This window comes from Pan paniscus, chromosome 16 (assembly GCF_029289425.2).
Source record: "Pan paniscus chromosome 16, NHGRI_mPanPan1-v2.0_pri, whole genome shotgun sequence".
Taxonomy (NCBI): domain Eukaryota; kingdom Metazoa; phylum Chordata; class Mammalia; order Primates; family Hominidae; genus Pan; species Pan paniscus.
In genome coordinates, this window is record NC_073265.2 from 6,312,782 (window position 1) to 6,338,318 (window position 25,537).

Sequence of the window (25,537 nt, forward strand, 5' to 3'; positions counted from 1 at the left end):
ATTTTACCTCTAGTGGCCATCAGGTCAGCCTGTTCTGGAACTTATAGATTGTAACCTTATGAATTAACAACTAGAAGACCCATGCACCTGTAAGTTTTACCACTCATAATTGATTGAAGCTTGCTTCAGGCAGACCTAGCTAAATACTGTCAAAGAGAAATTCAATAATCATTCTTATCTTCCATGATTGCAAACTAGATTTTCAAAAACTTCACCTTCAGAACCTCTACACTCCTTCAACCTAGATATTAGGTATTCTGGAAAAGACACCAATTGGAAATATTCTCTAGAGACATTCTGGAAAGGATCCTAGGAAGGTGATAGCAGAAGCGGCCCATCTAGAATGGCAGCTGCCAAGATGCCAGCTGCAGCAGACAGGCAGGCCTGGGCCTCCCATTCTCAGAGTGGGCTGAAGCCCCGCCCTCCCTGGGTACCTCTGCAGCTGCCCTCCCAGGCGCAAGACCCGGGCATCTCTGCAGTCTGCACCCTTGGGGGCCTGGGAAGGCCCCCCATCTCCACAGGCTCAGGAGTCTCTGCTCTGCTGCCTGGCCTCTTCCCAGCTCAGCACCCTCTCTGATCTTGAAGCATGGTTGGGGCCAAGCCCAGGCACTGTCACAGCCCAGCTGGGTGTATACACACTCAGGGCAGCACCGACACACCAGCTCCCTACCGCCTCAGCCCCCTACAGGCTTTGGGCACCCACGAGCATGGGAGGGGAAGCCAAGGAGGGGCTGAGGGCAGCTTGGTGCTGGCCTGCAGGTGCCCCTTAGTTCAAGCAGCCTGGGCACCATGGACAGCAGCAGGAGGCAGACAGGTTCCTGGGTGGCAGGAGGTGGGTCCCCAGTGAAGCCCCACCTTCTGGCTGGAGAAGATCTGAAGCCTGGGGGCCAGGCTGCCAGTCCTGTGGATTGGAGAGGGAACTCATGGTGCTTTTTCCTGGGCCCGCCCATGGCTGTCCATGGAACAATCAGCATGCACTTCCCCACTCTGAGGCCCATAAAAACCCCAGGCTCAGCCAGAGCAGGAGAGACAATGGGACAACCAGCTGCAGAGAGAGCCTTCCCACTCCAGCAATGAACTACCTGCAGAGAGGAGAAACACACTCCAGGTCCTCCTTTCTGCAAAGAGCTGTGGAGGTGACGGGACAACCAGCTGCAGAGAGAGCCTTCCCACTCCAGCAATGAACTACCTGCAGAGAGGAGAAACACACTCCAGGTCCTCCTTTCTGCAAAGAGCTGTGGAGGTGACAGGACAACCTGCCAGCAGAGAGGGGCCACCCACCCCAAGGCCTTCTCCTCTCTGCTGAGGGCTGAACACTCATCAGGACACCCTGGTTGCAGAAAGGAGCTACCCACAGTGGGTCCCTGAGCTGTTCTACTGCTCAGTAAAGCTCCTCTTCATCTTGCTCACCCTCCACTTGTCTGCATGCCTCATTCTTCCTGCTTGCAGGATAAGAACTCAAGGTGCCAAATGGCAAGTCTAGAAGTGCTGTAACACAAACAGGGCTGAAACATGCCGCTTGCTCTCCACATTGCAGGTGAACAGTGGGAAAGAAGAGCTGAGGCCCTTTAGGGAGCCCAGACCTGGGGGCTCCCCAAGCCAGGGCTGTGACTCCCTCTTTGAGGCCCTGCGGTTCTTGGAGTCTCTGAGCTTCCAGGCACTACTGCGTTCCCCCCAGGGCCAGCCAAAGCTGCTTGTGGTGTGCCTCCTCCAGCTGCAGCCTTGCAGAGAGCTGCTGCCTGTGCTGGTACCTGGAAACTGCTCCTGCTACTTCAGGAGCCGGCCCACTTGACTGTGTGCAGCGGCCGGACCCCACACTCACTTGCTCATGCACCTTGCCACTCCACGCCTGGCTCACCCTTGGCAGGGGTGGATCCAGGCCGGTAGCATGAGCCAAGTACAGCCTGCCAGGCTGAGTGGGAGGAATAAGCTGAATAAACTGGATCAAAAGTCAGACAAAGGCACCACCAACCACAGAGGTTTCTGGCCAGAAAAATAACACCCAAAAGATCCCATAACTAAGGTTCTTAATAACAGACATCAGTAAAACTGCAAGAAGTGTATCCTTGGATCCATGTATCCCCTGTGCAAAAAGATGGACAAAGAAATTGATTTGGTAGCAAGGGCCAACTGGGAGTCCATATCACTGGCAATCTCAAACTGCACCTTAATACAAAACAAAACAAAAAACTCCAGATGAAGAAAACTGTCTGAAGGTTGACAGCAGCTACCCAAGTACTTTGCACCACACTGATTAATACTTGAAGCAGCTTCCACTCAAGATCATCAGAGTAAGACCCAATGACCAAAACCACAAATTTTCTTTTCTTTCTTTTTTCTTCTTGTTTCTTGCTTCTGTCTCTAACCCTTATATCGATTTGGATTCCTTTTTGTTGATTTAAACTGGCTGACAGTACACTGATACAGTTTGGCTGTGTCCCACCCAAAATTTCATCGTGAGTTGTAATCCCCATAATCCCCACACATCAAGGGAGAGACCAGGCGGAGGTAACTGAATCATGGGGCAGTTTCCCCAATGCTGTTCTCATCATAGTGAGTGAGATGTCATGAGATCCGATGGTTTGATAAGTGTTTGGTAGTTCCTCCTGCATTCCTTCTCCTTCCTGCCACCTTGTGAAGAAGGTGCCTTGCTTCCCCTTTGCCTTCCGCCATGACTGTAAGTTTCCTGAGGCCTCCCCAGCCATGCTGAACTGTGAGTCAATTAAACCTCTTTCCTTTATAAGTTACCCAGCCTTGGGCAGTTCTTTACAGCAGTGTGAAAATGGACTAATACACACACCAACAATGCCTTATTCATGTTTTTTATTCTTGTCCTTAATACACGTGGTCCAGAGAGAGCTTACGCTTACCAGGGCATTTTCCATCTAAGAGTGTAAAGCTCCAGAAATCGGAAAGAATCTGGATTTTTAAATGCATCTCTGACTTCTAACGTGTCCCTTATTACTGGATATCAAGCATTCCATATTTCTGCTCAAGATTTCCAAGCTTATGATGCTAACATGTCCTGTTCAATCATGTGGATTGAACATATTTCATTTATACAGATCAGTATAGCTATACTTATCTTAATTTATAATATTGCTATAATTATACTTATCTTAAATATTAGACCCATCCAAGGCCTAAAATCTTGTCCAAAGTTTGAACTGAGAAACTGATCAGGTTTTCTCTAATTGTTTTTGATGTTTCTACTTAAATTTTTGTAATTGTACACTAAATTCTGTGACTAACGGTAAAATTGTTTTCTCAAACTTTCGCATTCATATCATGGAAAATTTCATCAGACCCAAATCAAAACTGGAAACTAAAATTTGGACCAATTACCAAATTTTGTGCCAATACTACATCGAGGAAGGCAAACATGTTTGTGCGGTTGGAGAATTCATATATATTAAACAATTAACATTCATTGTATACTGAAAGTAGAACATACGCTTTGACAGAAAGATTTCATATAAAAGCTGTACTGAATCTGGTCAGTTTTTAACTTGTGGAAAGACATGCATTAATAATAACTTACATGAATTTTTAAATTCCCCATTTCTATCAAGCATGTTTTACACCCATCCTACGCTCTCAATGGAATGCAAATCTACTTGGAGGAATTAAAGATGGTGAGATCCATATCTCTATGTAAGGTATCTTTCCTTATCTTGCAGTATACAAAATTCCTATTGCCATGGTAATCATTTCAAATAAAACTATATTTGCACTCTAGGCTAAAAAAAATTAGCCTGAACTTTCTTGATAAAGTATTACTAGACAACAGAATTGCCTTTGATTATACACTAGCAGATCAAGGTGATATTTGTGTCCTGACTAATACCTCCTGTTGCAGCTGGATCAATGAGAGTTCCTTACATAAAATTCAAGGACAAGCCAACAGGTTGTCCAAAGTGGGATAATGCATACAGTTGAAACCTAGTCTCATGGCTTGAGTTTGACAAAAGGAGGGGTACTTTGTATCTATTAGTTATGCTGTTTCTATCTCTGTTTCTATTCACTGCTGTTGTCAAATGATTTGTAAACAGCTTCTGAAATGCTGCTGCACCATCTCAACAAACATCAAATGATCCTGAATTGAAAGGATTCTAAAGTGACTCTGAAAAAACACAACTGAAAAATTAGCACCTTTGGTAGAGCGTGATGATGGCCTCAATTCTTCATCCCTCCAGTAGCCTCAGCTTTTTCCATGTGCCCTTTCTCTTTGAGACACAGGACCACAGGACTACAGCTGAGAGTGTAACAGGAAAAACTCTCTGGTAGCACAACCCTAATCTATGCACAAGGTAAAACTAGAGAATTTTGAATCTTGTGGTTCACTGAGAGTCACCATAGCAACAACAGAACCCAAGCCCAACTCAAATATCACCTATATTGACTCAGCTCCCCACACTAGCAGAAGAGGATGTGCTCCCATCTCTATGTAAAACGCCGTTCATTTTAGCCTTTACTGTGCAACACAACATGTTTTGCTTTCAACTAAAAATTAAAAGACACACAAGAAAGCAACAAAAAGCAATCCCCAGTCAAAGAGAGCAATCAAGAGAGCCAGACTTAGATATGACTGGATGTTGGAACTGTCAGACAGGAAATTTAAGATAACTATTATTAATATGTTAAAGGCTTGTGGAAAAGTTCACAACATACATGAGCCGATCAGGAATTTCAACTAAAAAATAAAAACTATGAGAAAGAATCAAATGGAAATGCTAGAATTAAAAAACAAAAAAACAAAAAACAAAAAAAACCGGGCACAGTGGCCCACACCTGTAATCCCAGCACTTGAGGAGGCCAAGGGGGGTGGATCACTTGAGGCCAGGAGTTTGACACCACCTGGCCAACATGGCAAAACTCTGTCTCTAGTAAAAGTGCAAAAATTAGCTGGGTGCAGCGGTGCATGCCTGTAATCCCAGCTACTTAGGATGCTGAGGCATGAGAATCACTTGAATCTGGGAAGCGGAGGTTGCAGTGAGCGAGATAATGCCACCGCACTCTAGCCCGGGTGACAAAGCAACACTCCGTTTAAAAAAAAAAAAAAAAAAACTATGTAGGCCACAGGCATAACACTTTTAAAGAGCAGAAAGAACAAAGCTCCCACCTTTGAATTCTATACCCAGTGAAAATATCTTACAAAAATAAAGAATAAGAAATTTTTCATATAAACAAAAATTGAGAGAATGCATTACCAGAAAATCTGTGCTATCAATATAAGAAACGTTAACGGAATTTTTTTTTTTTTTTTGAGACAGAGTCTCACTCTGTCACCCAAGCTGGAGTGTAGTAGCACGATTTCAGCTCACTGCAACCTCCACCTCCCAGCTTTAAGCAATTCTCATGTGTCAGCCTCCCGAGTAGCCGGGACTACAGACATCCATCACCACAGCCCAGTAGTTTTTCATATTTTTAATAGACACGAGGTTTCACTAGGTTGCCCAGGCTGGTCTTGAACTCCTGAGTGCAGGCAATCTGCCTGCCTCAGCCTCCCAAAGTGCTACAATTACAGGCGTGGGCCACTGTGCCTGGCCAGTAAATTTTTAAAGTAGAATTATTCTGATAGCAGACAAACTTGGGCCAACACAGCAAATGGAAAGATGCTCAACATAATTTACCATTATTTGCCAGGGAAGTGCAAATTAAAACCACAGTGAGACTCCAGTACATACGTATTAAAATGGCTAAAAACCTGACACCACCAAATGCTCACAAGGACGTGGTGCAACAGACTCTCATATCTTGTTTGAAAGAAAGCAAAATGGTAAAGCCACTCTGAAAAACAGTTCGTTTCTTCTAAAGTTAAGCATGTACTTACCCTATGACCCTCTAATCTCACTGCTAGGTATTACCCACGTGAACTGAAAACTCAGCTTCACACAAAAACCTGTCCACAAACGTTTAAAGCAGCTTTTTATAACCACAAAACTCCATAAATAGCCCAAATTTCCCTCACCTTGTGATTATGTGTCTGCAGCTGCTGCCGGCCAGGGTGTTCGTGGTCTCGCTGACTTCAAGAATGAAGCCGGGCCTTCGTGGTGAGTGTTACAGCTCTTTTCTTTTTGAGACCGAGTCTCCCGCTGTTCCTCACGCCGGAGGGCAGTGGCGCGGTCTTGGCTCACTACAAGCTCCGCCTCCCCGGTTCAGGCCATTCTCCTGCCTCCTCCTCCTCCTGAGCAGCTGGGATTACATGCGCCCACCCCCACGCCGCGCCAGCTTTTTTTTTTTTTTTTCTTTTTGTATTTTTAGTGGCTACAGGGTTTCACCGTATTAGCCAGGATGGTCGCAAATCTCTCGACCTCCTGATCCACCTACCTCAGCGTATCAAAGCGCCCACCAGTGTTACAGTTCTTACAAATGGCACGGACCCAAAGAGTGAGCAGCAGCAGCTGTAAAGAAGCAAAGGACAAAGCTTCCACCGCACAGAAGTGGACCCCAGCGAGTTGCCGCTCTCGGCTGGGGGGGAGGGTGGCCAGCTTTTATTCCCTTATTGTCCCCACCCATATTCTGTTTCTGTCCTATCAGAGTGCCCTTTTTTCAATCCTCCCCACGATTGGCTGCTTTTAGAATCCTGCTGATTGGTGCATTTTACAGAGCGCTGATTGGTGAGTTTTACAGAGTGCTGATTGGTGCGTTTTACAGAGCGCCGATTGGTGCATTTTACAATCCTCTTGTGAGACAGAAAAGTTCCTGATTGGTGCATTTTACAATCCTCTTGTAAGACAGAAAAGTTCCCCAAGTCTCCACTCGACCCAGGAAGTCCAACTGGCCTCACCTCTCAATTAGATAACCAAATTGTGACATATATGTATGAAATACTATCTATAGTGTGTGTATGTATATATACATATATATAATGAAATATTACTCAGCAGTAAAAAAGGAATGAACTACAGATACACATAACAGCATGAATGAATCTCAAATGTGCTATTGTGCTATTAATACGTGAAAGAAGTCAGATTCTAAAGGCCATATGATATGGTAGAATGGGAAAAACGTTAAAACAAATCAGGAGTTGCCAATGCTGATGATATGGTTTGGCTGTGTTCTCACCCAAATCTTATCTTGAATTACAATTTCCATAATCCCCACATGTCATGGGGGGGACTAGGTGGAGATAATTGAATCATGGAGCAGTTTCCCCCATCCTGTTCTTGTGATAGTGAGTGAGTTCTCATGAGATCTGATGGTTTTATAAGGGGTTTCCCCCTTCACTGGGCACTCATTTTTTTTCTCTCCTGCCACCTTGTGAAGAAAGACATGTTTACTTCTCCTTCCACCATGATTGTAAATTTCCTGAGGCCTTAGCCTCCCTAGCCTTGCAGAACTGTGAGTCAATTAAACCTCTTTCCTTTATAAATTACCCAGTCTCGAGTATGTCCTTATAGCAGAGGGATAATTGACGAATACAACTGGGAATTTAGGAGGAGGTGGTTATCAAAAAGCGGAATGGGGGAAGGTGGAATTTTTAGGGGTGATAGAATCATCGTATATCTTGATTGTCTGGGTGGTGGGAGTAGTGGTTACACAACTGTATAAGATTCAAATCTCATAGAATTGTATACTAACAAGAATTTTACTGTATATAAATCACACTTCATTAAATATAAAACAAATCAATAAAACAAAAACAATCTACTCAATACAACACCCAAGACTAATCTGAATGTGATCTGAATCTGAAAGCTTGATAATTCTCTCATCCTTTCAGGTCAACCTTTCATCTCTGAATAAGGTAAGGACATTATAAAGGACTATAAAAAAAACTTTATAATTATAGCAATACTTGCCTGGGGTTTGATCAAACATGAATATTATTTTGACCAGCCAAAGCTGTTAAATGACTATAAACTTTGAGCAATACACTAGCAAAGGTGATAAACAACCAAGAGGTGATCCTCACCCAACCTAACTGAAAATTCTTTCCCAACTAAAGAGCAATGAGACTCACTTCACACAACATACAGATGGATGCATTCTGCCCAGTCCAGGCTGTGCACTGCAATTGTTAACTGGCAAAATCACAATGAACCTGTCCTTTCTAGCACATAAAATTCCTGATTTTTTTTCCCTGTGGGGATCCACTCAATTGAAATAAATATAGTGCTCACATTTTCAGTCAGTAGGTGGTCCTTATCATTCCTTTAATAATACACCCAGAGGCTGGGCACAGTGGCTCATGCCTGTAATCCCAGCACTTTGGAAGGCTGAAGCTGGCAGATCACGAGGTCAGGAGATCAAGGCCATCCTGGCTAACACGGTGAAACCCCGTCTCTACTGAAAATACAAAAAAATTAGCCAGGTGTGGTGGCATGCACCTGTAATCCCAGCTACTCAGGAGGCTGAGGCAGAAGAGTTGCTTGAATCCGGGAAGCGGAGGTTGCAGTGAGCCGAGATCACGCCATTGCCCTCCAGCCTAGGAGACAGTGCGAGACTCCATCTCAAAAAAATAAAAAAAAATAATAATAATAATACACCCAGAAAACCACTATCACCAGTATCTAGGTCATGAAACAGAACAGACTGGAACCACAGTAATAATGCATTTTCCCAAAATATTACATTCCTGCCTCCCTAAAGGTAACCACTATCATACTTTTAACACCATAGACTAGTTTTGCCTATTTTGTAGCATTGTGTAAATTGAACCATATAGTATAAATAATTTTATGCCTCAACCTTATGCTTGTGGGAGTTGTCCATATTACAGCATGCGTAAGTAGCTGTTCATTTTTATTACCGTATGATATTCCATTGCACGAATATGCCACTACATTTTTTTTTTTTTGAGACAGAGTCTTGCTCTTTCACCCAGGCTGGAGTGCAGTGGTGCTATATGTCAGCTCACTGCAACCTCTGCCTCCCGGGTTCAAGCAATTCTTGTGCCTCGGCCTCCCGAGTAGCTGGGATTACAGGTGTGCACCACCACACCTGGCTAATTTTTTTTGTATTTTTAGTAGAGACAAGGTTTCACCCTGTTGCCCAGGCTGGTCTCGAACTCCTGAGCTCAAGCAATCCGCCTGCCTTGGCTTCCCAAAGTGCTAGGATTTCAGGCGTGAGCCACCACACCCAGCCACCACTATGTTTATGTACCTGCTATCAGTGAACATTTAAATTGTTTTTGGCTTGAGCTATTATAAATAATATGCAAGGATAAATAAATGCAAGGATCTTTCCATTACACTATGGTTCAAATGTGCCCCCTCCAAAATTCAAGTATTGCCAATGTGATAGTATTAAGAGATGGGACTTTTAAAATGTGATTCAACCATGAGGGCTCCTTTTTCTAACTGAAATTAGGTGCCCTTCTAGAGGGACCTGATGGAGGGCTTTGCTCTCTCTTGCCCTTCTGCTGTGCATCCTGTGAGGACACACACACAAATGCCCTCAGCAGATGCCAGTGACTTGATCTTTGACTTCGCAGCCTCCAGAACTGAGAGAATAATTTTTTTTTCTTTATAAATTACTGAGTCTCAGGTATTCTCTCACAGCAGCACAAAATTGACTAAGACATGTACCTTTCAGATGTGTATCTTTTGGGTTTCGAACCATGTGACTATATTACCTCTTCAAAATTGAATCAAATTAAAATTGTAAAGTAATGAACAAATTCAGTGAGCATTTCTTTGGATTTCTTTCAACAAGTAGTAGTGCAAATACACTCTGTGTGAAAAGTAGTTTTAAAGTAGCACTTTATTGTTATCATTTGCAATTAGAATCCAATAATTACAGTTGACCCTTGAACAACACAGGTTTGAACTGCGTGGGTCCACTTCTATGAGGACTTTTTTCAACCCAACGAGGATTGAAAATACAGTATTCATGGGATGTGAAACCTGCATACTCAAAGGGCCAACTTTTCTTATAGGTGGGTTCCAGAAGGCCAACTGCAAGATTTAAAGATGCACAGATTTGGGTATCCTCTGGCAGTCCTGGAACCAATCCCCCTCAGATACCAAGGGACAACTCTATAATTATTGCAAAGCATTAATGATATTTACATGAATTAAGAGTGTGGTTGTAATTACAGCATTTTTTGCTGATTTGTAAAGAATTCTCCATTTAATGAAAATTAGTAAACAAGGCCAAAGATGTTTTAACTGAAAAAGGAAATTAAAGGTTCATTTGAAAGAATCAGACAATTGCATCCTCTGAGAAGATTTTTTTGTTTGTTTGTTTTGTTTTGTTTTGAGACGGACTCTCACTCTGTTGCCCAGGTTGGAGTGCAATGGCGAGATCTCTGCTCACTGCAACCTCTGCCTCCTGGGTTCAAGTGATTGTCCTGCCTCAGCCTCCCAAGTAGCTGAGATTACAGGTGCACACCACCATGCCTGGCTAATTTTTGTATTTTTAGTAGAGATGGGGTTTCAGCATGTTGGCCAGGCTGGTCACGAACTCCTGACCTCGTGATCTGCCCGCCTCGGCCTCCCAAAGTGCTGGTATTACAGGTGTGAGCCACCGCACCCGGCCGAGAAGATGTAATTTTATCGCATAAAATTCAGATACCCTCACTGTGTTTTAATTCAGCTGGCTAATTTATCTGAGATTATACTTTAAAACCTGAGTATAAACAAAAAAGAGGTATGTAACATTAGGTTGACTATTACAATTCAGTAGAATATTTAATGAGCTACACACATACACACACATTTACAAGCATCCAAGGCTATAATACACAGAAATCATAAAACCAATGGCTGACAGTCTCCACTTCATTATTACTGTTTACTGTAAGGTCATTATTAAAGTAGTGTGAAAACTGTTGCCCAATGGAATAACTGTTGTTTTCCATTTGAATACAAACGTAGTCAGTGACACACACATTAACCTTTAAAACACCCATGTTTTCCATGTCCATGTCTACCTAAGACATCAGAAAACTATTTACTTAAAGAAAATGCGCCAGGCATGGTGTATTACGCCTGTAATCCCAACACTTTGGGAGGCCGAGGCAGGCAGATCACTTGAGGCCAGGAGTTCGAGACTAGCCTGGGCAACATGGGGAAACCCCATCTCTACTAAAAATACAAAAATTAACTGGGAGTGGTGGTGGGTGCCTAAAATCCCTGCTACTGGGGAGGCTGAAGCCAGAGGATTGCTTGAGCCCAGGAGGTGGAGGTTGTGGTGAGCCAATATCGTGCAACCGCATTCCAGCCTGGGTGATGGGAGTGAAACCCTGTCGCAAAAAAAAAAAAAAAAAAAAAGAAAGAAAATGAAATAAAATGCAGCTGCATAACTGAGGCTCACAAAGCTACTCTGCCATGGGTTACTACAGGAAAATGGAGATTCTGGGAGAAGAAATAGCATATACATCCAAAAGTTTTGGTTTTGCTGCAGTCTTATTGTGCATGCTTTTAAAAAATCCGATGTGAAGATTTTCCCCAAATAAAAATATTTTTTATAATAGGATAAAGTTATATCCCAGCATAGTGATATTCATGACCATCCTCGCCCCTCCTTTGTATGGTCTTTGTGTCATTCTTGACAGGTCCACCATTTTAGTGCATTACACCCTGCAACCTGGCTCCAGACAGAAGACTGCCTCTTTTTCTCAGAAGCCTGCCTGGGCTGCACAGGGCCACCTCGCCCAGCAGTGTTCACAACTCTGTCTGCCGGCTCTCTGCTGCCCCTCTCCATCCATGCCATGCACACGAGCCCATAAGGACTGCCTCCCGATTCTTTTTCTTTTTTTTCTTTTTGTGAGATGGAGTTTCTCTCGTGTTGCCCAGGCTGGAGTGCAATGGCGCAATCTCTGCTCACTGCAACCTCTGCCTCCTGGATTCAAGCAATTCTCCTGCCTCTGCCTCCTGAGTAGCTGGGATTACAGGCATGCACCACCATGCCTGGCTAATTTTTGTATTTTTCTTAGTAGAGACATGTTGGTCAGGCTGGTCTCAAACTCCCAACCTCAGGTGATCCGCCCACCTCGGCCTCCCAAAGTGCTGGGATTGCAGGTGTGAGCCACCGCGCCTGGCCAGGACTGGCTCCTGATTCTAACGGTTGCCCGGAATCCCGTGCCCAGCCCAGCTGAGCTCTGTACCCACCAGGGTACTTGATCTGCTGTAATTGCTCTAGGCCTCAGCCTCTCCATGCAGCACACACACACATGCTCGGTGTGCTTCACAAGGATATAGGGAGAGCTTTAGGAGAGGCAGACTTGTCTTCTAAGAATCATTTTTAGTAATAAATAGCATGGTGGGGTGGCGGGTGCAGTGGCTCACGCCTGTAATCCCAGCACTTTGGGAGGCCAAGGCGGGCGGATCACCTGAGGTCAGGAGTTCGAGACCAGCCTGACCAACATGGAGAAACCCCATCTCTACTAAAAATACAAAACTAGCTGGATTATAAATCATGCTGTTATAAAGACACATGCACATGTATGTTTATTGCAGCACTATTCACAATAGCAAAGACTTGGAACCAACCCAAATGCCCATCAATGATAGACTGGATTAAGAAAATGTGGCACATATACACCATGAAATACTGTGCAGCCATAAAAAAGAATGATTTCATGTCCTTTGTAGGGACATGGATGAAGCTGGAAACCATCATTCTCAGCAAACTATCGCAAGGACAAAAAGCCAAACACCACATGTTCTCACTCATAGGTGGGAATTGAACAATGAGAACACTTGGACACAGGAAGGGGAACATCACACCCCGCGGCCTGTTGTGGGGTAGGGGGAGGGGGGAGGGATAGCATTAGGAGATATACCCAATGTAAATGCCAAGTTAATGGGTGCAGCACACCAACATGGCACATGTGTACATATGTAACAAACCTGCACGTTGTGCACATGTACCCTAGAACTTAAAGTAAAATTTAAAAAAATACAAAATTAGCTGCATATGGTGGTGTGTGACTGTAATCCCAGCTACCTGAGAGGCTAAGGCAGGAGAATCACTTGAACCCAGGAGGCAGAGGTTGCAGTGAGCCGAGATCGCGCCATTGCACTCCAGCCTGGGCAACAAGAGTGAAACTCCATCTCAAAAAAAAAAAAAAAAAAAAATAGCATGGGGGTATGAAGCCTCATATTTTGATAATAAATTCCTCCCAGCATATATTACAATCTGATGCATTCTTAAATGTGAATTCCTTTGTGCTATAAACGTTAAGTGCCGCATTTTCTCAATGCTGTGAGCTTTTAATTCTGCAGCATGGCTCTGTGACTGTGATTGTGAGTAGGGACGGCTGTGTTGATGTGCACGTGGTCATTCCACACCTTAAATGTGAGAGGTGCACTCTGGTCTGTGGTCAACAGCTAAATTCCTGTATCTCTTTAAACTTCACTGCACCAAACTGGAGAACCCACAGCTGCTGTTTCCCAATGGGTCTGGGCAGTATTTGAGGCTGGTTTGCAAGCCAACTATAATTTTCTGTAGTGGAAAGCGACTCTTTATTTTTCTCTTTCTTTTTTTTTTTAGCGCTCCTGCGCACTGCCTGATGTTCCCTCCCTGGGCTGGATGCCGATGCTGGGAGACTCGGAAGCCGCATGTGGAAGATGGCAGTGCGGGTATGGCCTGGGTGCTTGCGTGATGGGGTGGAGGGAGTCACTATCCCCAACACAAACGCGCCCACTGACTCGGACCCGCATTGGACTGTGGGACCTGGGCAGACTCCCTAAAATGTGGGTTTCATGATGGTTATAACAGCCTGCATTGACTGGTCCTCAGCCAGTCTCAGGGTCTTTGGCAATATTTGGAACTCTCTTGGCCCTTTGTCTTTTGATACTTATCTGGCCAAATTTGGCCTGAATGGACCAAACTTCTGCCTTTTCTGTTTCTGGGCAGGCACTGTTGGGCACTGCCAGAGAGAAATCTCAAAGTCAGATGTTACATTGTCTGGGATGCAGCTGCCCCCAGCAATCCTGGTGTGTCCCCAATCCAACTTTCTCTGCCACCTTCTGGAGTGGCTATTTCAAGTCTCTGGTTTTCTGAAGCCCTTAAGTCTCTCTTTCCACTTCAAAGAGAACATTGTAGTCATCGGTTGGGAACTTGCTCCGAGTGAGGAGCAACTGTGCCCACCCTCCCATCCTCTCCCACACCTGGGGAGTTCATGGCTAGCCCTGCCCTCTGGGCACTGGCTCCCAGCCAGAGACCTCTGCAGGGGCAGTGCCCCATCTCATGCCCTCTCTTTCCTGCACCTTCCTCTCTGCTAGTGCCTTTCTTCTGTGTATCTGGCTGTGTAGGAGAAGTTCTCTATCAGCAGAGCCTAGTTCAACAGTTAAAAAAAAATTCACCATAGGTTTCATGCCCTGAATACCACTTACACAGCAGCTGCTGGGTACTTGCAATATAGGCAAAATGCAGATCTTGCTCAACTCTTCTGGTGTCTGTTAACTAGCCATTGCGCTCCCCTAGATAAAATGGCTCTCTCTAGAGGGGTGACACAGATCATTCATCGTGGGTAGCAGACATCAATCGCTACCACTTGTTTTCTTGCTGGTGGTAATGGAGACCCTCCAGGGAACCCTTACACCCCTCTGAATCTCCTCGTGGGAGGAAAACTGGGTTGTGCTCTGAAGTGTCGTTAAAGTCATATTTGGAGAGCTGCGCTGACTCTGAGGAGCTGGCTGAGATCTCTTTCTTCCTGAACAGCATGCCGGCTGCCATGCAACCATTCCTCACGCAGGCAGCACAGGGGAAAGCAGGGAGGCCACATCTTGGACTCTAACGTAATGATTTTTTTTTCCTGCTTCTGTGGTTAAACACATTTAGAGGACCTGTTTTGAAGGTTCCTATGTTCCTGTCTGCATTATGCAAATCATAGGCACGTGTATGTTAGGAATGCAAGGAACTTGTTTACATCATCTTTTTTTTTTTTTTTTTGAGCCAGAGTCTCGCTCTGTCTCCCAGGCCGGAGTGCAGTGGTGCGATCTTGGCTCACTACAACCTTCGCCTCCCGGGTTCAAACAATTCTTGTGCCTCAGCCTCCTGAGTAGCTGGGATTGCAGGCACACACCACCACACCCAGCTAATTTTTTGTGTATTTTTAGTAGAGATGGGGTTTCACCATGTTGGCCAGGCTGGTCTCGAACTCCTGACTTCAGGTGATCCTCCAGCCTCTGAACCCAAAGTGCTGGGATTACAGGTGTGAGTCACCGCACCTGGCCTACATCGTCTTTTGTGAAAAAAAAAAAAAATTGTTTATACACTTGAATGTCTAATCAGCGTTTCAAAGGTAACATGCCCAAAACTAAATTCTCAGTATCCCTCCTCCCCAGCCACCTTCATCCCAGCAGGGGTGTCACCAGCAGCTCAGGCCAATGATCCAGCAGTCAGACTTGACTCCGCTCATGCTCTCTCACCCATCTAACCCATCAGCAATATTACTGGGTCTGCTTTCCAAATCCACCCTCATTACACCTCCCCCCACTCACCCCCACCCTCGCCCAGACTGCCACCATGGACAGTTACAGTGGCCTTCTAAAGGTCATGTCTCCCCCATTGTCTTCTCTCCCAAATTCTATTTTCCATAGACAAGCTAGACTATTTTGATCATGAAAATCTCACTGTGCTGCTCCCTGCTTACAATAACCTCCTCTCCCTTGTGGAATCAAATCTGAAGTCCTCGCCGTGCCTGCACCAGCCCTCCAGCATCCCTGTTTCTTGGGCCTGCCAGGCCAGTCCCCACCTCAGGACTTTTGCACTTGTTATGTCCTCTGCCAAGAAAGCTCTTCCCTGAGTTATCAGTTCCTGGAGTGGCCTTCCTTGACACTGTAGTTTCCCAGGGCTGCTGTAACCATAGACTGGAGGGCATAAACAATAGAAATGTAGTCTCTCACAGTTCCGGAGCCAGAAATCCAAAATCAAGGTGTCTGCAGGGCCATGCTCTCTCGCTCTGAAAGCTCTGAGAAAGAATCTATCTTACTTATCTTTCTCAGCTTCTGGTGGTTCCCATAAACCCGTGATGCTCCTTAGTTTATAGATGCGTCATTCCAATCTCTGCCTCCATTGTCACCTAGCACTCCCACTATGCCTGTGAACCTTCCCTTCTTATAAAGACACCAGTCACACTGGATTAGGGCCCACTCTAATTCACCATGACCTCATGTTAACTTGATTACTTCTGTGAAGACCCTATTTCCAAATAAAGTCACATTCACAGGTGCCAGGTTAGGGCTTCAACATATATTTTCTTTTCTTTCCTTTTTTTTTTTTTTTTTTTTTTTTTGAGGCAGAGTCTCACTCCGTCTCCCAGGCTAGAGTGCAGTGGCGGGATCTCGGCTCACTGCAAGCTCTGCCTCCCGGGTTCATGCCATTCTCCTGCCTCAGCCTCCCGAGTAGCTGGGACTACAGGCACCCGCCACCACGTCTGGCTAATTTTTTTGTATTTTTAATAGAGACGGGGTTTCACCATGTTAGCCAGGATGGTCTCAATCTCCTGACCTCATGATCCGCCTGTCTTGGCCTCCCAAAGTTCTGGGATTACAGGCATGAGCCACTGTGCCTGGCCTTTTTTTTTTTTTCTTTTTTTGAGATAGAGTTTCGTTCTTATCACCTAGGCTACAGTGCAATGGCGTGTGGTCTCAGCTCACTGCAATCTCCGCCTCCAAGGTTCAAGCGATTCTCCTGCCTCAGCCTCCCAAGTAGCTGGGATTACAGGCGCCTGCCACCATGCCCAGCTAATTTTTGTATTTTTTTTTAGTAGAGACAAGGTTTCACCATGTTGGCCAGGCTGGTCTCGAACTCCTGACCTCAGGTGATCCACCCACCTCGGCCTCCCAAAGTGCTGGGATTATAGGCGGGATCCACTATGCCCGGCTGTCTTCAACATATGTTTTTGGGAGACACACTTCAATGCATGAAAACATCCTATATCCTATAGATGTAGAGTCGCTATTTGCTCTACATCTTGGCCTGTTTTCTTCACCCCATGTCATTTTCCACTATCTGAAACTATGCCCCAGAGGATAGTGGCAGCTGTCTAAATTAGAATCTCCCTACCCATTCTCCTTAAAACTGTACAGGTGAGCAAGGAGAGAAGACACCCATTGCTCCTGTCTACACCACATCTAGAAGGCAGAGAAAGGAAAAAGTGTCTTAAAAAAGTAATAATAAGGACCCAGCAAGAGAGCACCCTAGCAATCAATCGTGGAAGAAAAGGGTGTCGTTAATTAAAGAAACTGCCCTTCACTCTAGCAACAGAAGAGGGAGCAGTTGATCTGCACAACCAATAGGCCGCTCGGGCCTCTAGGCCTCCACTGCATTGTCTGCTATTGCCAGTCCGGGGAAACGCAACAGAAATAAACACCAATCACAAAGCAGAAAAGGAGAACTATACTTTCCAGCAGATGGCGCCACTTCGGAAAACAGTTTGGTGAGTCCTCAAAAAATTAAACATATAATTACCGTGACCCGGCAATTCCACTCGTAGGTATACCCAAGGCAAATGAAAACATGTCCACATAGAAACTTGTACATGAATGTTCCTAGCAATATTACTCCTTAAGAGCCAAAAGATGGAAACCACTCAAACGCCCGTCAACTGATGAATTGGTGAACATGCTGTGGTATATATCGATACAAGAGACTATTTGCGGTAAATAGGGATGAAATACTGATTGATACTACAACATGGATTAACTTTGAAAACATTGCTGGGGCTCGGAAGCTGATGCCCCGAATTTGATGCTTTGTACATGCTGAACTGAGAAAGGAGCTTCAAGGTCTCTCTGCTCCCTCCTGCCCCAAAGCATAGGCTTCTCTGACATTCCCTTATCTGTCTAAAGTCTGGGCCTACGAAAGAAAAACAATCACCTCCAGTCACTTCCCTGAGTTTTCATTAACTGCACCCATATCTCAGAAAGGAAAACTAAAGTCTGTCAACACACCTGGACAGACTTTTGTCACAAACCATTGTCTGCTCTGCAGGCCCAGCAGACTTTACCGCAGACCGTGGTGTGTTCTTCAAGCCCTTTGAATCTTCCCTAGTCATCATTTATTGCCCCTCCCCAGAATTCCTCTTCTCCCGCTCCCATAACTATGACCAGGGAAGATTCAAAGGGCTAAAAATACAAAAATTAGCTGAGCGTGGTGGCACATGCCTGTAATCTCAGCTACTTGGGAGGCTGAGGCATGAGATTTGATTGAACCCCTGAGATGGAGAGGTTGCAGTAAGCCAAGATTGTGCCACTGAACTCCAGCCTGGGCAACAGAGCGAGACTCCATCTCAAAAAACAAATCAAAACAAAAACAAAAAACAGATGATTGGGTCATGGGGGCTCTGCCTTTGTGAATAGATTATCCCATTCATGAACTGATGGACTGGTGGGTTAATGGATTAACGTGTTATCACAGAGTGGAACTGGTGGCTTTATAAGAAAAGGAAGAGACATGGGCCAGCATGTTCAGCCCCCTCGCCATGTGATGCCCGGCACCACCTTGGGACTCTGCAGAGAGTCCCCACCAGCAAGAAGCCCTCACCAGATGCAGCCATTCAACCTCGGACTTCCCAGCCTCCAGAAGTGTAAGAAATAAATTTCATTTCTTAGCAATTACTCAGTTTCAAATATTCTATTATATGCAACAGAAAATGGACAGAGAGAGTTCTTAAGGAATTCCCCATCACATCCGAGGCTTATCCAGAGGTGATCCTTGTCTGGTTCCCCAGGAGGCTCCTGGAGGAAAGGAATGGACACTGTCCACCACCCCATTCATTGGATACAGGGCCCGAAGGGAGGACCTGTGGAGGGTTTTCCAGCGGCTCCCGTAAAAGGAACCTGGAGAGAGGTGATTGAATTACTTCCTCAGTGCATCTTATTTGTTAATGACATGCTGATTTCAATGATCCATGTCATCCCTGTCCCTATTACCATAAATAACGAAGCATTAGCTGTACGCGGCAGTGGCTGTCTGGAGCAGCAAAGAGCCGATCCCACGGTGTGTCTGCCCTGTCAAAATCATGTTGGCTGTGCTTAAAAATGACACTCCAGCCTGTCCCTGCAATCCCCATGCGCTTTCATCATGAGTCAGAACTTCAAGATGCTATTCATTCCGAAGCCATGTCAGCTCAGCTGTCAAGATAAGCAAGTTTATTGCATCTTGTATTTATGATAAACTTGAGTGACATGCAGATTTTGAATATCGTATTCTAAAGCCATTTTAATCTAGGCTAAATGCAGCCTGTCAAATTCCCCTGTAAGGCAGGATCCATGGTGGGGGCTGGGGACTGAAGGGAGATGACAGCAGTGCGGTTGGCAGACAGGGGAGAGGGAAGGTAAGCAACAGAGAAAGGTGCCTGGGTTCCCAAACAGGGTTCCAGAGGCAAGTCCACTCTGCCTAGAAGTAAGATGGCTCTGGGGCAGGACGCATGAAGGGTCTCACCCAGAACAGTGGTTCCAGTGGTGATTCCCAGGGATCTATGGAAACCCTGAAGGGTGGGGAAGCTTGAGTCACAAGATGTTTCAGGCTTTTCGAGGACTAGGTATTTGTGAACACAGGCCAGCCTTGGAAATTGAATATGCTCTCGACTTACAATGCCACCACTTAAGAGGTTGTTGGGCTGGGGGTTACTCATTCAGGGCACTGTTGTCCCTTCTGGGATGAGAAAAGCCAAATTATTACACGCTGAAGCGGATGTGTGGGGCCCGAGGTTTATGCCACCCGGGAACTCTCTTTAAAGAAAATGAAAACAAAAATTGTGGTAGAGAATTGCTCGGGTCCCTCCAAGGAGCCTACACAAAGGGCCTGCAGTGAGGGGTCCCAGTACCCTAGGCACAGAGGACCATGAGCTGCCCAGGGCCTCATGCCTGGGGAAGGCTAAGATGTGAAGCACGGTGATACAATAAGAAACATAGATTTGGTCCTTGTCTCTGTTCCTGGCACAGAGGGCCTAAGACCTTTGGAATCTCTGCAGTGAGAAGAATGAATGTTTTTTATGTACTAATGAGATGACTGGTGGCTGGGAGCCCCTGAACAGCTTCAGGATGAGGGCTGGTCCCAGAAAGACCAAGGCAGGATTAGGAGGTTGGAACTTTCAGCCCCACTCCCCACAAACCTCCTCTGGGGAGAGGAGACAGGCTGGAGATTGGGTTAATCACCAGTGGTCAATGATTAATGAATCATAGCCATGTCATGAAAACTCCCTAAACATTCCTGAACAACGAAGTCTGGAGAACTTCCAGGTTGGCAAACACAGCCATGTGCTGACAGGGTGGCACACCCCGACTCCATGCGGACAGAAACTCCTGGGCTCCGGACCCTTCCAGACCTAGCCCTGGCTGTTCGTCTGTGTCCATGGTAATAAACTGGTAATAGCAAATAAGTGTTTTCTTGGTTTCTGTGAGCTGTTCTAGCCAATTATTGACCTGAGGGAGGTGGGGATTGTAAGAACCTCCTGACTTTGTAGCCAAGTCGGACAGAAGTGTAGGTTCTCTGAGTACCCAAGACTTGGGACTGGCGTCTGCGGTGTAGGTGATCTTGTGGGACTGAGCCCTTGAACCTGTTCAATCTGACATTAGTTAGTGTCAGAATTGAATTGAATCATAGGACACTCAGTTGGTACTGAGAACTGGCTGGTGCGGGAAAACATCCCACATTTGGTGTGAGAAGTGTTTGAGTAAAAACAGCTCAAGCCCATTCTTCATTTCTCAGCAGGGTGGCTTTTGTTTGCTTTGCTGTTCCAACATTTCATTACTCATCTGGGTCCCAATGGGCCTTTATTAAGAAAAGAAACCTTTTAACATAAAAATTGGCTCCAGATCTGAGTCACTCATTTCCCCTGAACCTCTCTGGGGTCCTCGTGGGCTCTCTGTTTGGACAGGTGATCCCAGCGATTCTCCCAGCTTCAGAGGCTGAGAGGCTGTGATCCCCATCAAAGGCAGCACACGCCACAGTGTCCCCCAAGGAGCCCCCGTCTGCCTTGAATTCCACCTACAGTGGCACAGAATTGGCAGTGGGCACAGCTGGCTGCCATGGCTTCCAGGGGCTGGAAGGAGACGGTTTACTGCAGGGATTCTTTTTTTGTTTGTTTGTTTGTTTGAAACAGCATCTCACTCTGTCGCCCAGGCTGGAGGGCAGTGGCGCGATCTTGGCTCACTGCAACATCTGCCTCCTGTGTTCAAATGATTTTCATGCCTCAGCCTCCCGAGTAGCTGGGATTACAGGCACACACCACCATACCCGGCTAATTTTTTTTATTTTTAGTAGAGACGAGGTTTTGCCATGTTGGCCAGGCTGATCTCAAACTACTGGCCTCAAGTGATTCACCCGCCTTGGCCTCCCAAAGTGCTGGGATTACAGGCATGAGCCACCGCGCCCGGTTTACTACAGGGATTCTTATCCGAGGGCCTATGGATCCCACAATGGCATGTACAATTTTTATTTTTAAGGTCTGCTTTTCTGAGGAAATCAGTTGTCCAATTTTCAAATGGGTCCTTGACTACCCTCAAAGGTTAAAAATGATTTCCAGGTGAAAAATAAAGAAAAACACTGTTGCATTCTCTATTTTTTTTTTCTAAAAGTCAAATCAAGTATGGGAAATTCCAGTTATCCAGGGTGCCTCAACCAGGGAGTTTCTGGCTGCTTGAACATGGAGTCACCACACATGGTCCATGTGTAATTGCCCAATGGGCTCTCCATACCCACTGCCTAGACAGAGCCGATTTATCAAGACAGGGGAATTGCAGTCGAGAGTTTAATTCACGCAGAGCCGGCTGCACAGGAGACTGGAGTTTTATTACTACTCAAACCAGTCTCCCTGAAAACTTGGGGATCTGGGTTTTTAAGGATAATTTGGTGGGTTGGGGGGGTTGGAAAATGGGGAATGCTGATTGGTTGGGTAGAAGATAAAATTGTTGCTGGAAAGGGGTCCCGATCCAGACACCAGGAAAGGGTTCTTGAATCTCACGCAAGAAAGAATTCAGGGCGAGTCCATCAAGTTGGCGACTCCATAGGCAGGGCAGTGGCATGAGCTGCTCGAGGGAGTATACTTAGTTACTTCTTGATTATATGCTAAACAAGGGGTGGATTATACACGAGTTTTCCAGGAAAGGGGAAGGCAATTCCAGGAACTGAAGGTTACTCCCTCTGTTAGACCATAGGGGGTAACTTCTGGACGTTGCCATGGCATTTGTGAACCGTAATGGTGCTGGTAGGAGTGGCTTTTAGCATGCTAAACATTATAATTAGAGTATAATAAGCAGTGAGGATGACCACAGCTCATTATACTCTAATTATTAAAAGACGTCGCCATCTTGGTTTTGGTGGGTTTTGGCCGGCTTCTTTACCACATCCTGTTTTATCAGCAAGGTCTTTATGACCTGTATCTTGTACTGACCTCTTACCTCATCCTGTGACTAAGAATGCCTAACCTCCTGGGGATGCAGCCCAGCAGGTCTCAGCCTTATTTCACCCAGCCCCTACTCAAGATGGAGTCGCTGTGGTTCAAACACCTCTGACAAAATCACGGAAAGTCGAAGCTGTCCTATTTTGCTGAATCAGTTCCTGGGTAGAGGCCACAAGATCCCATGTGGTGCCAGCTGATCATCGATCATCATGTGCAGGGTCTACAAATCATCTCAAGCACTGATCTTAGGCCTTACCATAGTGAGTTTATTCTCAGGAGCAATTTGGGATGGCTCAGAATCTTGGAGTCTCCAGATGCATGACTCCTAAACCCTAATTTCTAACCTCGTAGCTAATTTGTTAGTCCTGCAAAGGCAGTGTAGTCCCCAGGCAGGAAGGGAGTTTGTTTTGGGAAAGGGCTGTTATTGTTTTTGTTTCAAAGCAAAACAATAAACCAAGTTCCTCCCAAAGTTAGTTCATGCCCGGGAATGACAAGGACGGCTTGGGGGTTGGAAGCAAGATGGAGTCAGTTAGGTGAGATCTCTTTCACTGTCATAGTTGTCTGTTATAATTTTGCAAAGGCATATCATGGACATTGCTTTGGTAAGATCTACCATTTCTCTGAAGGTTGAGTTTGGGATGTGGTAGCCTTTGAGTACCCGTCCTGTTGCTGTGTGTGTGTTCAGGGCAATCCAGGAAATCTGGAGAAACCAGAGTGTGTGGTCCCCCTTCCCCATTTCTCTAGTGGATCAGGTAGGAGGGTGACTGAGGAAATGTGTCCTGGGATACTTCCTGCCTCCCAGGGTGTGTGGGACTCAGCCTTTCCCCGGCCTGCAGAGGATGGGGAGGGGGGGCTTTGCCAGCAGTCAAGGCCTGTGCCCCAGGGGACCAGGAAGCCTGTATCAACTCCTCGTTACCCCAGCCAGAAGCAGCAAACGCTCCACCCTGTCCTGCTGCCTGATGGGCAGAGTTTTTTTTGTTTTGTTTTTGTTTTTGTTTTCAGACACAGTCTCATTCTGTCGCCCAGGCTGGAGTGCGGTGGCGCAATCTCAGCTCACTGCAACATCTGCCTTCCAGGCTCAAGCGATTCTCCTGCCTCAGCCTCCCGAGTAGCTGGGAGTACAGGTGCCCGCCACCATGCCCAGCTAATTTTTGTATTTTTAGTTGAGACGGGGTTTCACCATGTTGGCCAGGATGTTCTCGAACCCCTGACCTCGTGATCCGCCCGCCTCGGCCTCCCAAAGTGCCGGGATTACAGGCGTGAGCCGCCGCGCCCGGCTTGAGCACACACTTTTAATCAGATTTTTTCTTTCTTTAAATTCCTGTGAGACCAGCCGCCTGAGGGATTAAGAATATCGAGGGATGGAAGGGAGAGTAAAAGAACGGGCACTTTTCCCTAGGGAAAAGGAGGCATGCCGGCGGGGCGGAGGGAAGGAGGGGGTGTGGGGGAGGGAAGGAGGGAAAAGGGGGAGGGAGGAGAGGGAGGAGGGGGCGCGGAGGAAGGGGCGGGCTTCCCCCTGCCGGCCTCCGTTCCTTCCCCGCTGCCCCCGCCTCTCGCACTAGCGCCCCGCACCTGTGGCGCCCGTGCTCCGCCCAGTCCCGCGGCCCCCTCGCCCCTAGTCCCCCGCGCTCCCCGCCCCTTCCCGTGGGATCCGCCAGCCCCGCTGGCTTCCCGTCTCCGACACCCCGGACTCAGAACCTCCCCTCCCCCGCCGGGGCCTGGGCGCGCCTGCCCTTCGCTCCCCGACCTCCTGCTGCAGCTCTGGGCCCCTCGGCCGCTCCCTCCCCTCCTCCCTTGCTCACCCCACGGTTGGCCGCGGGTCTCCAGCACGCCGCTCCCGCCCTCGGCGTCCCGCAGCGCCTGCCAGGGTCGCCGAGCCGCCCCTGCCTCCTGGCCGCCTCTACAGTGCCGCCCTCCCGGGGCTGGCTCTCTCCCCAGGCCCCTGCTGTGGCCACCCAGGCACTTTCCGCCCTGAGCGTGGCAGCTGCTGCCGGGGGTCCTGGGACCGCGGGATGGGAACTCCCACGCAGCGTCCCACAGGCTCCTGGCCGCCGCGAGCCCGTGCGACTCGCACGAGCAGGTCCACCCGCAGCGAGGGGCCGGTCACTGCTACGGAGCCCGCCAGAGGGCAAAGCCCCAGACAGCAAATAGGGAGGCGGCTGGCACCCAGGGAGGCCGAGGCGGGAGGATCGCTGGAGCGCAGGAGTTCGAGACCTGCCTTGGCAACATAGTAAGACGCCCCCCCACCCCCCGCCCACCATCTCTACAATAAAATTAAAAATTAGCCTGGCATAGTGGCGCGCGCCTGTGGTCCCAGCACTTCGGGGAGGCTGAGGTGGGAAGATCACCTGCGCCCGGGACGGTCGAGGCTGCAGTAAGCCGAGATCGCGCCACTGTACCCCAGCCTGGGCGACAGAGCCCAGACCCCGTAACAAAGCAAAAATGAAGGAGGCGGCGGTTTACTTCTGGAACCACTGCAGAAGATCATCAAGTGCAGGGAGCTGTGGAACTCCCGGGCGCCCAGCCCTCGGCGCCCCTGCACCTTCAGCCGTAGAGCTGGGGTGTTCCGGCCCGGAGGGATAGGGGTTTGCAGGGTGCGTGAGCGCCGAGGCTGCCCGCGAGGCGAGAGAGTTGCGGGGGGAGGCAGGGAGGCCGGCGGGGAGGGCCTGGGAGGCTGCACGCGCAGCGGGGACCTGGCTTTGTCCCGAGCAGTTTCCAGGTAAGAGCTGAGAGGAGGGGAGGGAGGGAGAGGAGGAGAACCAGGCCCGGATTTTCCCGCCTGGGGTCAAACCAAAGCAAACAAACCAAAGTGGTGTGTCCAAAGTGATGCGCCTCACAGGTGCCTTGCTTCTGCCCCTGCCGGAGTTGAGGTTTGGAGGAAGGGCACTGTGCTGAGTCCCAGCGGGGGTTTTGTAAATGCTGCGGAATTGGTCTCTCACGGTTCACGGAGCAATCACCACACTTGCTTGGCCTCCTGGAAATTGTTTTATAATTAAAAACAATTTTTTTTGGCCGGGTGCGGTGGCTCACGCCTGTAATCCCAGCACTTTGGGAGGCCCAGGCCGGCGGATCACCTGAGGTCAGGAGTCAGAGACCAGCCTGACCAACGTGGAGAAACCCCATCTCTACTAAAAATACAAAATTAGCCGGGCGTGGTGGTGCATGCCTGTAATCCTAGCTACTCAGGAGGCTGAGGCAGAAGAATTGCTTGAACCCAGGAGGCGGAGG

The 25,537-nt window shown here is 47.3% G+C and overlaps 1 protein-coding gene and 1 long non-coding RNA gene across 5 annotated transcripts in view; one reads left to right on the plus strand and one right to left on the minus strand.

Moving 5' to 3' along the window:
• Positions 1-24,234, minus strand: part of ENTREP2 (endosomal transmembrane epsin interactor 2) — a 564,821-nt gene extending 540,587 nt beyond the window's left edge. For both annotated transcript variants that reach the window (XM_057299836.2, XM_055098181.3), the window contains exon 1: positions 24,112-24,234. The gene's annotated coding sequence lies outside the window, so the exon portion shown is untranslated. The remainder of the gene's footprint in view (positions 1-24,111) is intronic.
• The window catches only part of LOC117976131 (uncharacterized), a 43,261-nt gene continuing 30,475 nt past the window's right edge, over positions 12,752-25,537 (plus strand). For all 3 annotated transcript variants that reach the window (XR_010110034.1, XR_010110035.1, XR_010110036.1), the window contains exons 1-2: positions 12,752-13,535; positions 16,992-24,539. This is a non-coding gene — a long non-coding RNA (uncharacterized LOC117976131). The remainder of the gene's footprint in view (positions 13,536-16,991; positions 24,540-25,537) is intronic.